We start from the raw sequence: 13,745 nt of genomic DNA on the forward strand, positions 1-13,745 counted from the left end.
TCAAGTTCAGTTACATTTGATGGTGATCGTTTGTGGACTGCAGTCTTCAAGTCATTCCACAGATTTCCAATGGGGTTTAGGTCTGGGCTCTGATTAGGCCATGTAAGGACATTCACCTTTTTCTCCTTCAATCACTGTGTGGTCATTTTTGCTGTGTGCTTTGGGTCATTGTCATGTTGGAAGGTAAACCTTCTTCCCATTAACAACTTTCCAGCAGAGGGCAGCAGATTTCCCTTAAGAATTTGACAGCGTTTTGCCCATCAGTTATTACTTCTATCCTGACAAGTGCTCCAGTCCCTGCTGCAGAGAAACACCCCCATACCAGGATATTACCACCTCCATGCTTTACTACAGGAATGGTGTTATTTGGATGGATTTTCGCCAGGCATATTGTTTAGTGTTGAGGCCATTCCATTTTAGTCTCACCGGGCTCATCTGATAACACCTTTTTCCATGTTGCCTCAGAATCTTCAAGGTGCAGTTTGGCAAAGCCCAGTGGTGACTGCATGTGGCCTTTTTTAAAGAGTGTCTTTTTTTCTTGCAACCCTCCCATGCAAGCATGATGGACTTTCAGTGGTTATTCCGGACTGATGCATGCAGCTGCAGACCTCATCCCGGTACTTTTTTTTTTTTTAATCCTATGGATAGTAAAATGTACGTCTTGTTGCTGTTTGATGGCCGTGTGCATTTGTGGAGAATTTGTGATATTGTCACATTCATACAATGACCACTCTTTGTTATAAATTCCTGAAATTGCTTCAGAGTTGCTGTAGGCCTCTTGGTAGCCTCTCTGACCAGTTTCCTCCTGGCTCTTTCATCCAGTTTGGAGCATTGTCCTGATCCAGGGAGGGTTTGTGTTGTACCAAATACTTTGTACTTAATAATAATAGACTTCACTGTGCTTCTAGGCATTAATAAAGCCTTTGACATTTTTTTTGGATCCATCTCCTGACTTATGCCTGTCCACAATTTTATCCCGGAGATCCCAATGACAGTGCCTTGCCACCCATACTTGACTGATTGCTTCAGCTGCACTACCAGAGACTGAAATGCTACAGGAAAGCTCTTTTCATGCTGAGCTAATCAAAATGACCACAGCTGATCACAGATAAAAAATTAAATGGCTGTGTGTGCCATTGAAAAGGTGATTAGCTACACCTGATTGGGTTTACATATCATTTTTAGGAGAGGGGTGATACTTTTTCCAACTCAGTGATTCCGTTTTTGAATTTGTTGTATTTTTTTGACATGTTGGTTTTATATTTTTCACTTGGAAGTTATACAGCTGGATAAAACAAAAACTGTGTCTTCATTTCAGACTGTTAAGCAACAAAATGGAATTATTTCAAAAGCGGGCAATTCTTTTCCATACCCACTGTAGGTTACAAATTTACATACAGGAAATGTTTCAAATTTTACCAATATCAAGAAAAAATAGCAAACCTGTAGTAAGTTTTAAAAAAGCAAGCCAACTTTGACCACACTTACAAGAAGACCAGGGTGCCTTATCCTACCTTATGCTGCTCATACAACTTAGTTCTTTATGCGTTGCACTCACATGCACTGGCTCTTGATTTCCCAAAATGCTGAACTCGCAACCTACTGTATCCTTAGGCTGGAGGGCTGTCATCGAGGGATTGGAAGGCATGTATAAACCCTATCTAAATACAGACTTTCAAAAAGTCCATATTTAGATAGGACTTTTAGTGTTACTAGATGGGCACATTGCAGGGGCATCCAAGTATGCCTTCAAACAGTGTCCTGAGAGGTTTTTTTTAAACATTTACACAGCAATACAAACGGCATAGCAAAGAGCTCCAGCTCCTTCAACTGCATGCAATTTTCCCCAAAAATGTTACGAATTAAAGTAGGTGCCAAATTCTGCACTACATTTTTCAGGTTTACGACAGTGTGAACCTGAGCCATATGTTTTAACCCCTTTCGCTGAACCCAAAATATACAAAAAACGTCCTGAAATAAAGTGGTTATAACAAGCTCATGGGCTTGGTATCATTCTTTACAGCAAGTAATTGGCTGTTCAGCAAAAGTTATCTGGGCAGCTCTACAGCCACCCAATCACTTTTACTGTAGTGAGAAGCCCACCAACCCCCACCCCATTCCCCAGTTATCCCCTAGCCCCGTTGTGATAACCATAACGTTACATTATACTAGATAGCTCCTTTAGCCATATATCTCTGTTGGTTCACAGGAGTGCACTTAGTTCTGCACTCCTGTGACCCAGATTCAACCACCAGCAAGCTAAAGCTCAACTCTAAAGAAATGGCCGCACTCCAAGATCCATCAAAATTCTTGTTTAATAAACGAACATCCCGAGTGCTACAGGCAGTACAAATGGCAGACGCGTTTCACACACTAACAGGTGCGCGTATTAATTAGGCTAAAGCTCGCTGTTGGCTGATGTCACTCAGCTGGTCCCTGCTGGCATCTGCAGATGCCTCTTTTCGGCCGCAAGAGCTTTTGGCCTTCCTTGAGGGTGTGTACTGTTAGTTTATAAGGTGGGACTCATCTTTTGTTCTGATGAGTCCTATGTTGCCTGGTCAGCTATGTTTGGCCTTGGGGACTTGTTCTTTTCTGCTGTTCCCACCCCTCATTTTATGGCACTGCTTTGGGACCTCCCTACTGATATGAATCAGAGAGAACTGCGTCCGTCAATGAACGATAGAAAAAAACTGTATTTTTGACTTACCGTAAAATCCTTTTCTCTTAAGTTCATTGACAGACGCAGTACCCTCCCCTCTATTTTGGGTTGGTATTACTTTCTGACACTGCTTTGATACAAAACTGCCATCCCTTGCAGGAAGAGAGAGGGTGTACCCTCCGGGTCTGCCCATAGGCGTAGCTAGAACTTTTTTCTGCCTAGTGTCCTACTCCTGTAGGGGGCAGTATTACCCTACTGATATGAATCAGAGAGAACTGCATCCGTCAATGAACGATAGAGGGAAAAAACTGTTTATTCTAACTGATTAGAACATGTGAGCTGGAGTTTAGCTTCAATGTATCTAAATCTGCTAGTACACCTAGCACTATCCTCCCACCAGACTGGCAATGTGCTGTCTGCTGTGCCGTTGTGCCCCTTCACCCAGAGTGGGGGGATTGTAATACAGGAAGGGTGTTACTGACCAGATCCCCAGGTGAAAACAGAGGGGGGGGGGGGTCTTAAAAAAAATATATATATATCTTAATGCAGCCAACGTTTTGGGTTTAATACTGCTTTAATCTGAGACCTCAGTGGAGGGAATGGACACACACCCACTGCACAATCTCATAGGGAAACATGCACAGCGGAGGATGCCAATCACAATTTTTCAAGCGAAGGACAGATGGATTCTAGGGAAGAAAATGCAGCATGAATCATCAGCCCTTACTCAAGATGGCGACAAATAGAAATGCTAAGGGTGTCTTTCAAAGTGATTTCTCAAAAGTAAAGAATGGAGACATAGATGGATGTGTGACTTTGCTTTAAAGAGGTTGTAAACTCGCCATAAAAACTTCTGCTCATTGCAATCCTAATTTTTAAAGCTATTGATCGCTGCCTGTCATAATCTCCTTACTTGTTTAATCTTCTTGCAATGTTTGATTACGTCAGTGGCGCATGCGCTTTCCGTCCTTGGATACACGGCACGCTCTGTGTGACGTCTCCCACTTGACATCATGCCGTGTATGTGAGTTCCGCTCTCAGCGCCACGGCTTAGAACACTCTCGATACTGGCAGTCATTCCCCGATCCCTGCTGCTCCCCAAGTGACCGCATGATGAGATTTCGGCAGGGGAAACAAAGAAGGGCGGAAGTTAAGTCCACAGGGGAGGCAGACGACATTACTCAAGATGACGCAGCCTAATCCCGGAAGACAAGTTTTTTCAAACTACTAAAAAATAGCAAGTAAGAGGCGTTTTTACATCCATTACACTGTGCAATGATTGAAAATATGTTTTATAAGGACTGTACATGAAAAACGTGAAACGGAATGCAGAGTTTACTTCCTCTTTAAATAATAAAAATCGAGTAAAGAGCAGAATAATATAGTTTTTCTTCAATGCAAAAGGGACCTTGTATGTCTCTTCTGTATTAAAAATTCTGTTTCCTGGTTTTTTCCTTAAATTTCCACGTTAACAAAAAGATTGCTGAATGACATGTCATGACATAAACATTAATTTTTCTATTAGAGATATAACTTTAGATACGAGTGTCACATCTCTATTGTACAAGCTGACTGTGTATCACACTTGTTAGTGTTAATGGGCAAAATTCTGCACTTTATGGTTAACGAGTAGACATTAAGCTATACACAGGACATGTTGTAAACCTGTAGTTTTACAAATCATTGACTGATCCTGTAAGTTGTTGAGAATTAAAAAAAAAAAAAAACCTCCATTAGACTAAGTTTTCAAGCTTAGCCAAAAAAAACATTTTCACACCTAAAACGTCAGTTACATAAAAGTGGAATACTTCAAAATGCCAGTAGGTGAAAATAAATGCACATGAAAGAAAGAAACAAGCTAAATGTAAATGTAGAATGGTAAATGTGTATAGTTGTACATAGGCTAATTATTCGCAAACTAAAACTGGAGGGGATCCGAATAGATATTTTGGTGCTAAAGGTCAAAATGACAGTTTAAAAAAAAAAAAAAAAAAAAAGTATATCTTTTTTTTTTATAAAATATATATATATATATATATATATATATATATATATATATATATATATATATATATATATATATATATATATATATATATATACAGTGGGTACGGAAAGTATTCAGACCCCCTTAAATTTTTCACTCTTTGTTATATTGCAGCCATTTGCTAAAATCATTTAGGTTCGTTCTTCTTCCTCATGAATGTACACATAGCACCCCATACTGACAGAAAAACACAGAATTGTTGACATTGTTGCAGATTTATTAAAAAAGAAAAACTGAAATATCACATGGTCCTAAGTATTCAGACCCTTTGCTCAGTATTTAGTAGAAGCCCCCTTTTGATCTAATACAGCCAGGAGTCTTTTTGGGAAAGATGCAACAAGTCTTTCACACCTGGATTTGGGGATCCTCTGCCATTCCTCCTTGCAAATCCTCTCCAGTTCTGTCAGGTTGGATGGTAAACGTTGGTGGACAGCCATTTTTAGGTCTCTCCAGATATGCTCAATTGGGTTTAAGTCAGGGCTCTGGCTGGGCCATTCAAGAACAGTCACGGAGTTGTTGTGAAGCCACTCCTTCGTTATTTTAGCTGTGTGCTTAGGGTCATTGTCTTGTTGGAAGGTAAACCTTCGGCCCAGTCTGAGGTCCAGAGCACTCTGGAGAAGGTTTTTGTCCAGGATATCCCTGTACTTGGCCGCATTCATCTTTCCCTCGATTGCAACCAGTCGTCCTGCCCCTGCAGCTGAAAAACACCCCCACAGCATGATGCTGCCACCACCATGCTTCACTGTTGGGACTGTATTGGACAGGTGATGAGCAGTGCCTGGTTTTCTCCACACATACCACTTAGAATTAAGGCCAAAAAGTTCTATTTTGGTCTCATCAGACCAGAGAATCTTATTTCTCACCATCTTGGAGTCCTTCAGGTGTTTTTTTAGCAAACTCCATGCGGGCTTTAATCTGTCTTACACTGAGGAGAGGCTTCCGTCGGGCCACTCTGCCAACATCTGAACTGTATAGGGGTATATATACACACACACACACATATATGTATATATACATATACACACATATAGGTGTGAAAGTAGCAGAACCCTATGCCTGCGCTAATGAAATTATTTGCAGTGACAGTGCTTTTTTTTCTTTTAGCACTGATCACTGTATTGGTGTGACTGGTCCCCAAAAAGTGTCACTTAGTGTCAGATTTGTCACAGTCCCATTAAAAATCATTGTTCGCTGCCATTACTAATAAAATATAAAAAAAAAAAAAAAAAAACACATTAAAAAGTCACTATATCTATCCCATATCGCATTGTGCAAGCCATTAATATACGCTTATTGGGATTTTTTTTTTTACCAAAAATATGTAACGGAATACATATCAGCCTAAATTTATGAAGAAATTGGATTTTTAATATTTTTTTATTGGACGTGGGGTTTTTTTTTCTTTTCTTTTCAAAATTTCAGTCTTTTTTTGTTGATAGTGCAAAAAAAAAAAAAAAACGCAGAAGTGATCAAATACCATCAAAAGAAAGCTCTATTTGTGGGAAAAAAGGACATCAATTTTATTTTGGCACAGCGTCGCACGACTGCGCAAATGTCAGTTAAAGCAACGCAGTGCCATATCACAAAAAATGGCCTATCAGGAAGGGGATTTTTCTTGAGCTTTTCATGCACTAAAAAGGTGCCAATAAATTCATATTTATTTAAATGTATGATGTAAATTAAAAACTCAAATACAATACAATTATATTTAAAATGTAAACTGTCATTTTTGGCTTTCCACCAAGGTCATCCTGAATTTTTTGGTTTCGGCACCAAAATTTCTATTTGGTACACCTCTAATGGACAAATACATAGATCCATTGGGTCTGACTCCTGCGTCACACCATCCAAAATAAAGAGAATGATCAAGAAGAAATTACATCAGTACAAGTTTTTAACCACTTGCCGACCAGCCGCCGTGTAATTATACGGCGGCAGGTTCCCACGAATTGCCGTACCTGTACAGCGATCCGCAGGAGCGATCCAGAGGGCGCGTGCACCCACTCGTCAGCAGGGAAGCCAAACCACAGGGCCGGCGTGGGGTACCCGCGATCGCTCCCCGTGAAGAGAGAACGGCGGTCTGCTGTTGTAAACACAGCAGACCGTTGTTCTCTCAGCAATCAATGCAGAGCTCCTGTGTTCCTTCTATTTAGGAACACAGGTCTCTGTATTGATTTCACAAGCCCATCCCCCACACAGTTAGAAAACACCCCCTAGGCTCACACTTAACCCTTTGTTTGCCTATGGGTTAACCCCTTCTCTGCCTGTGTCATTATTACAGTAACAGTGCATATTTTTAGCACTGATTACTGTAGGAATGTCACTGGTACCCCAAAAAAGTGTCAAAAATGTCAGTTAGGGGTCTGATCTGTCCGCCGCAATGTCGCAGTCCCGCTTGCAGATCGCCGCCATTACTAGTTAAAAAAAAAATAAAAATTATATATATATATATATATATATATATATATATATATATATATATATATATATATATATATATACATACATACACACACACACACACACACACACACACACACACACACACATATATACACATACATATATACACTAGGCTTGTGACGGTATCAGATTTTCATGCTGCGATTAATTGATTAAGGTTTTGCCACGGTATACGGTATTATCACGGTATTCTATTATTAAATTTAAATTATTAAATTTCCACCTCACTTCAATTTCATTGCTGAATTTAGGGGCTTTGGTTCACTTATGCACATTATTATATAGTCAGTCAGTACAGACTCTGTGAACCAGGCCTAAAATAGGTCATCAAGCAGTGTCTGGCCTAACTGGTGATAACTGGTCCTGGCGCTCGGCTCCGATCCGATGGCCTGGTCATTAAAAGGGCAAATCCTTGTGGTCAAGAAGTGGTTAAACCTGAAGGAGGTGTTATTTATAAATTACTTTACTATTGCTTTAGGCCTGGTTCACATGTATGCGGGTTGGCGGTTCACATGTATGCGGGTTGGCGGTTCACATGTATGCGGGTTGGCGGCCCACATTTGCACAGGCATAGCAGCCCATTGATTTGAACGGGCTGCTATGCCCTCATTTTCAGCAGAAAAAAGGTGCATGCAGCATTTTTTTAAAATTCAGTGGCCTTGAAATCCATCCTGCTTTTGCACCATGCGACTAACCTGCAGTTCCTGCTCTGGCAAGCTTTCTGCATTTTTTGTATACGTGGGCACGGCATTTAAAAACAGTTTGCGTGTGCAGCAACGGCAGGTAAGTCGCATGGTGCAAAAGAAGGATGGATTTCATGGCCACTGCATTTTTTTAAATTCTGTATGCACCTTTTTTCAGCTGACACAGGCATAGCAGCTCAAGCCCATTCACAGCGTCAGCTGAAAAAAAAAAAACATGTGAACCAGGCCTAAAGCAATAGTAAAGTCAATAGATAAAAACACCGGTCCTCCTGCAGGTTTAACCACTTCTGGATCGCAAGGATTTGCCCCTTTAAAGACCAGGACATCGGATCAGAGCGCCAGGACCAGTCATCACCAGGTAGGCCAGACACTGCTTGATGGCTATATAATAATGTAATGTGGGCTGCTATGCGTGTTAGAGCTGCACGATTCTGGCCAAAATGAGAATCACGATTTTTTAGCTTGGAATAAAGATCACGATTCTCTCACGATTCTCTGTGTAACAAAAAAAAAATTGGGATAACTTTACTGTTACGTTTTTTTTTTTTTTTTATTCATTAAAGTCTATTAATTGCGTTTGAAAGACTGCTGCGCAAATACAGTGTGACATAAAATATTACAACAATCGCCATTTTTTTCTGTAGGGTCTCTGCTAAAAAAATATATAAAATGTTTGGGGGTTCTAAGTACTTTTCTAGCAAAAAAAAAACTGATTTTAACTTGCAAGCAACAAGTGTCAGAAAAAGGTCCAGTCTTTAAGAGGTTAAACTTCCTTTCTCCCTGGCAGAGGGAAGGAAAAGATACAATGTAATCATTTTTGTTTATAGTTACTGGGAGACTTAATGCTGAAAGGCGTTAGCTGTGTGAGTGAATGAGTCATCCAGTTCACTGAAATGTATCAATTCACAAGTCAGACCCAGGAGCAGAGAAACTCGGTATTTTAAAAATGCCACAATAACAATACCGTGGCTATGCAATACTGCGATATATCGAATTGCCGAAAACCGGCATATGTCTAATATACACACACACACACACACACACACACACACACACACACATATACATACATATATATATATATATATATATATATATATATATATAGTACAGACCAAAAGTTTTGTCACACCTTCTCATTCAAAGAGTTTTCTTTATTTTCACGACTATGAAAATTGTAGAGTCACACTTCAAGAGGTAGTCACCTGAAATGGTTTTCACTTCACAGGTGTGCCCTGTCAGGTTTATTAAGTGTGATTTCTTGCCTTATAAATGGGGTTGGGACCATCAGTTGTGTTGTGCAGAAGTCAGGTGGATACACAGCTGATAGTCCTACTAAATAGACTGTTAGAATTTGCATTATGGCAAGAAAAAAGCAGCTAAGTACAGGAAAAGGAGTGGCCACCATTACTTTAAGAAATGAAGGTCAGTCAGTCAGAAAAATTGGGAAAACTTTGAAAGTGTCCCCAAGTGCAGTCACAAAAACCATCAAGCGCTACAAAGAAACTGGCTCATATGCGGACCGCCCCAGGAAAGGAAGACCAAGAGTCACCTCTGCTGCGGAGGATAAGTTCATCCGAGTCACCAGCCTCAGAAATCGCAGGTTAGCAGCAGCTCAGATTAGAGACCAGGTCAATGGCACACGGAGTTCTAGCAGCAGACACATCTCTAGAACAACTGTTAAGAGGAGACTGTGTGAATCAGGCCTTCATGGTAGAATATCTGCTAAGAAACCACCGCTAAAGAAAGGCAACAAGCAGAAGAGACTTGTTTGGGCTAAAGAACACAAGGAATGGACATTAGACCAGTGGAAATCTGAGTCCAAATTTGAGATCTTTGGTTCCAACCACCGTGTCTTTGTGCGATGCAGAAAAGGTGAACGGATGGACTCTACATGCCTGGTTCCCACCGTGAAGCATGGAGGAGGAGGAGGAGGTGTGAAGGTGCTTTGCAGGTGACACTGTTGGGGATTTATTCAAAATTGAAGGCATACTGAACCAGCATGGCTACCACAGCATCTTGCAGCGGCATGCTATTCCATCCGGTTTGCGTTTAGTTGGACCATCATTTATTTTTCAACAGGACAATGACCCCAAACACACCTCCAGGCTGTGTAAGTGTTATTTGACCAGAAGGAGAGTGATGGGGTGCTGCGCCAGATGGCCTGGCCTATACAGTCACCGGACCTGAACCCAATCGAGATGGTTTGGGGTGAGCTGGACCGCAGAGTGAAGGCAAAAGGGCCAACAAGTGCTAAGCATCTCTGGGAACTCCTTCAACACGGTTGGAAGACCATTTCAGGTGACTACCTCTTGAAGCTCATCAAGATAATGCCATGAGTGTGCAAAGCAGTAATCAAAGCAAAAAGTGGCTACTTTGAAGAACCTAGAATAGGTCATATTTTCAGTTGTTTCACACTTTTTTGTTATGTATATAATTCCACATGTTAATTCATAGTTTTGATGCCTTCAATATGAATCTACAATTTTCATAGTCATGAAAATAAAGAAAACTCTTTGAATGAGAAGGTGTGTCCAAACCTTTGTTCTGCACTGTATAAATATATATATATATATATATATATATATATATATATATATATATATATATATATATATATATATATATATATATATATATAAATATACACACACACACACACACATGTATGATGTATGCCAAATCCTTCCCCTAGTTTGTAGATCCCCTTTAACCACTTCTAGACAGGAAGCTTTTACCCTTTAAAAAGGGGAAAATCTTCCAGTCTAGAAGTGGTTAAATGTAAAGAAAATATTAATTTGAACGCAAGCAACCAAGCAAGCTATAAACAGCAACAAAAGCATGCGAGTTTTTTTCCTTTTCTGCCAACACGTTCCAAAGCTCCTGAAGCATTGTGGGATGTCTAATCATACAACATTTCCCAGGGGTCACCAGCAATGTTCCCTCTAATTTTTTACTGAGCTGAGCAAATAAAAAAATTTCTGAGCGCAAACCTTTAGATTGAGCAATGGGGGGGGGGGGGGGGACGTCAATGCAGAGTGACCAGCTTGCCCCAATCAACTGCAGAGTGCCACAGCAATGCCCCCAATAAACTGCAGAGTGCCACAGCAATGCCCCCAATAAACTGCAGAGTGCCACAGCAATGCCCCCAATAAATTGCAGAGTGTCACAGCAATGCCCCCAATACATTGCAGAGTGTCACAGCAATGCCCCCAATACATTGCAGAGTGCCACAGCAATGCCCCCAATACATTGCAGAGTGCCACAGCAATGCCCCCAATAAACTGCAGAGTGCCACAGCAATGCCCCCAATACATTGCAGAGTGCCACAGCAATGCCCCCAATACATTGCAGAGTGCCACAGCAATGCCCCCAATACATTGCAGAGTGCCACAGCAATGCCCCCAATACATTGCAGAGTGCCACAGCATTGCCCCCAATAAACTGCAGAGTGCCACAGCAATGCCCCCAATAAACTGCAGAGTGCCACAGCATTGCCCCCAATAAACTGCAGAGTGCCACAGCATTGCCCCCAATAAACTGCAGAGTGCCACAGCATTGCCCCCAATAAACTGCAGAGTGCCACAGCATTGCCCCCAATAAACTGCAGAGTGCCACAGCATTGCCCCCAATAAACTGCAGAGTGCCACAGCATTGCCCCCAATAAACTGCAGAGTGCCACAGCATTGCCCCCAATAAACTGCAGAGTGCCACAGCATTGCCCCCAATAAACTGCAGAGTGCCACAGCATTGCCCCCAATAAACTGCAGAGTGCCACAGCATTGCCCCCAATAAACTGCAGAGTGCCACAGCATTGCCCCCAATAAAATGCAGAGTGCCACAGCAATGCCCCCAATAAATTGCAGAGTGCCACAGCATTGCCCCCAATAAATTGCAGAGTGCCACAGCATTGCCCCCAATAAATTGCAGAGTGCCACAGCAATGCCCCCAATAAATTGCAGAGTGCCACAGCAATGCCCCCAATAAACTGCAGAGTGCCACAGCATTGCCCCCAATAAACTGCAGAGTGCCACAGCATTGCCCCCAATAAACTGCAGAGTGCCACAGCATTGCCCCCAATAAACTGCAGAGTGCCACAGCATTGCCCCCAATAAACTGCAGAGTGCCACAGCATTGCCCCCAATAAAATGCAGAGTGCCACAGCATTGCCCCCAATAAAATGCAGAGTGCCACAGCATTGCCCCCAATAAAATGCAGAGTGCCACAGCATTGCCCCCAATAAAATGCAGAGTGCCACAGCAATGCCCCCAATAAAATGCAGAGTGCCACAGCAATGCCCCCAATAAAATGCAGAGTGCCACAGCAATGCCCCCAATAAAATGCAGAGTGCCACAGCAATGCCCCCAATAAAATGCAGAGTGCCACAGCAATGCCCCCAATAAAATGCAGAGTGCCACAGCAATGCCCCCAATAAAATGCAGAGTGCCACAGCAATGCCCCCAATAAAATGCAGAGTGCCACAGCAATGCCCCCAATAAACTGCAGAGTGCCACAGCAATGCCCCCCCGCGACCCCGTGCACTTACCTCACGGACGGTCACGGCACTCTGTCTTCAGTCCCCGGCTTCCAGCTTCCCGCGTCTCCATCCTCCCGAGTCCCGGCGCCTCCTCCTCGGCCAATGGCATGAAGTTGGCCTTTCGGCCAATCAGGAAGCGGGAGGACCCGCTCCCTGATTGGCCAGGAGGAGGATCCGTATGACAATAGCGAATTTTCATTCGCTATTGTCACACGATGGGCGTGCTCTCGGGGTGCACGCTCTGCTCCCTGGCCGCTCCGTCTGCGGCTGCGCCGTCTAACTAGGTGCTTGCGCGGGACGTAATTTCCACTGCGCGACCGCGCACGCGCGCACCTTAAAGGGAACACTGGTCACCAGTACAGATGTTACAGAACACCCCAAAAAGTCTCCATTAGCAACAAATTATACTTTTACAGATGTACGCCACTAGTTTTATTTTATTTTCTATTTGTTTAGAAACATTACCTTGCCAGCTGCACGCCTCCCACAGGGCTCCGCTGATTGCAAAGCACAACCTGTCCACCTTCTCCCTAAGAAAGACACAAACATGTTTAGTTGTATAGCAGTCATAATTAATCTGAAAGGGTCTCTACGGATGGGAGTGTGTAAGGCTCTTCATCTAAAGATTTGTGTGTGCAAGTATTCACTATGCAAAACCGCTTCTACGGAGCCGGAGGAGCACAAGAAAAAAAAAAAAAAAAAAAAACACAGTCCAATTCATATGAAAACAACTTGACCACTTCTGCTTCAGAAAAGTTACCCCCCTTCATAATCAGCCCATGTTTTGCAATACGGCACTGCGTTACTTTAACTGACGATTGCGCTGTAATGCGAGGCTGTACTTAAATGAAACTTCCATCCTTTTTTTCCCCCACAAATAGAGCTTTCTTTTGGTGGTATTTGATCACCTCTGTGGTTTTTATTTTTTGCGCTATAAACAAAAAAAGACTGACAATTTTTGAAAAAAAAAACAATATTTTTTACTTTCTGCTATAAAACATTCCCAATAAAAAAAAAGAAAAAAAAAAAACTTTAAAAAAAACGAATTTCTTCATCAATGTAGGCCAATATGTATTCTGTTACATATTTTTTTGTAAATAAAAATCCCAATAAGCGTATATTGATCGGTTTGCGCAAAAGTTATAGCGGCTACAAACTATGGCGGGACTGCGGTGTTGCAGCAGACAAATCAGACACTTGACACTTTTTGGGGACCAGTGCTAAAAAAAAAAAATATGCACTATTACTGTACTAATGACACTAGCAAAGAAGGGGTTAACATCAGTTGCGATCAAAAGTTTACCTGTGTTCCCTGGGAGTGATTACTAACTGTGG

General features: G+C 42.0%; 1 long non-coding RNA gene across 1 annotated transcript in view; it reads right to left on the bottom strand.

Annotated features, from left to right (window-relative positions):
* Positions 1-13,745, bottom strand: part of LOC309555750 — a 119,153-nt gene that overhangs the window by 41,275 nt on the left and 64,133 nt on the right. The window contains exon 2 of the long non-coding RNA XR_014225277.1: positions 12,876-12,940. This is a non-coding gene — a long non-coding RNA (uncharacterized lncRNA). The remainder of the gene's footprint in view (positions 1-12,875; positions 12,941-13,745) is intronic.

Source organism: Pelophylax lessonae (assembly GCF_965119305.1).
Source record: "Pelophylax lessonae genome assembly, chromosome: 5".
Classification (NCBI taxonomy): domain Eukaryota; kingdom Metazoa; phylum Chordata; class Amphibia; order Anura; family Ranidae; genus Pelophylax; species Pelophylax lessonae.